This window comes from Cynocephalus volans, chromosome 5 (assembly GCF_027409185.1).
Source record: "Cynocephalus volans isolate mCynVol1 chromosome 5, mCynVol1.pri, whole genome shotgun sequence".
Taxonomy (NCBI): Eukaryota; Metazoa; Chordata; class Mammalia; order Dermoptera; family Cynocephalidae; genus Cynocephalus; species Cynocephalus volans.
This window is the reverse complement of record NC_084464.1, coordinates 41,057,964-41,059,645: the sequence shown is the minus strand read 5'-3', so window position 1 is coordinate 41,059,645 and position 1,682 is coordinate 41,057,964.

The window sequence follows — 1,682 nt, the reverse complement described above, 5'->3', positions numbered from 1 at the left end:
GAAGATGGAGAAAGGAAGTGGAGGATAACGTGGGAGAAAGTGTATAATAAACTGGCTGTTAGACCATCAACTTTGAGATAGAGGTGATGAAGGAGAGAGTTTAATGATGATGAGGGAGGGGGGCATTCTGTTGGCTTTATCAATAATATCAACTCTTCTCATTATAAATTTGTCATTTTCTCATATTTCTCTGCTCCCCACTCTTACAATACCTTCATATTTCAACTTGTGTTTAAGGCATATATTTCATTGCTTTTTTGACAGCTAAGTACAGTTATGTATAATCTTCATCAACCTATCCTTGTTAAATTTGAACTGTCCACTTCCAAGTGGCAAGAATAAAATCTATTGATTCTTAGTATACAAACCTCTGGCACAGGGATACATTGATTCCAATCAATAATTAATTAATTTTAATAATTTTTTTTATTCTTCCTCTTTTGGCCTATGCATTGCAATAAACTTTCCTCTATAGATTTGAAGGTAAGGATACTTCAGTTTTGTTGTTTCTGGAGTGGTCAAACATCATTCTTTCGGAGGCAAGCAGATTTCTAGTTCAGCCATGTCCTTTAAGGACTAGGTCTTGTGATTTTACTATGTACTGCTCTTTGACAGTACTGAGCACACTTGAAACTCTACATTCCTTTAGATGACCAGTTCTCTCTCCAAAAAGATCATGAGGGTTATTTTTTTTTTCTTATTTGGTAACCATGCTTGTTAGCACAATGGGTGCTACAAAATACACTATAAATAAATATTTTTTAAATAAATGAATGAATGAAAAATATTGCTTACTGTCCTCATTATCTACTGTTAAACCCTGTATCACAGGCTCATACAAAAATTTGTCATGTACTAAATGATGAGTTTGACAAAATAGGTAATATTTTTAAGGCAATGTTTCTCCAACTGTCTTATGATAATGTTCAGGTATATATTAAGAACAGTACCTTTTAAAAAGTCCATATTGAAACAAATTTGAGAAAAAACATATATTATTCTTGAAATTTGGAAGGGAAATTAATATATGAATTACCCTGATTTGATCACCACATGTTGTATACAGGTATTGATATTCAACTCTGTATCCCACAAATATTTATAATCAATGCTTCAGTTAAAAAAAACAAGTACTTGAGAACTTCAGAGTAAACTCTGTTAAACAATATTTAAAACAACAGTTCCCAAATACTTTTTTCTGATTTTATTATTTTCTTTTTAGAGAAAATAATAGTACAGATTGGAACATAATTCATTAGGAGACACTGAATCACAGAATTGGAAGAGAAAGTAGATGAGCTGAAGACAGAGGAAAATCTCACTTTTGTGTTGGATGAATGAAAAGACCTATGGAGTATTGACAGAAAGCTGCTTATTATAGTCTTGTTATATGTTCCATAGGTATTTGAAACCTCAATATTATTTATTACTTTAAGATATAATTTTTGCAGTTAATTATTATGCTTGCAATTGTAAAGTCAGTATGATTAGGCTAATTATTTTACCTGAATTATTGTATAACAGCAGCTTCCTCATAGGAGATGCAAACTCAGTTATTGTTTAGTTTTTATTTTAATATTAAAATAAAAAGAATATGTTGTCTTTTTTGCTGAATATACTTTCTCCTAAAAATATAATTGTTTAATATGTAGCTGTTATAAAGAATAAAATAAAGGAATAGT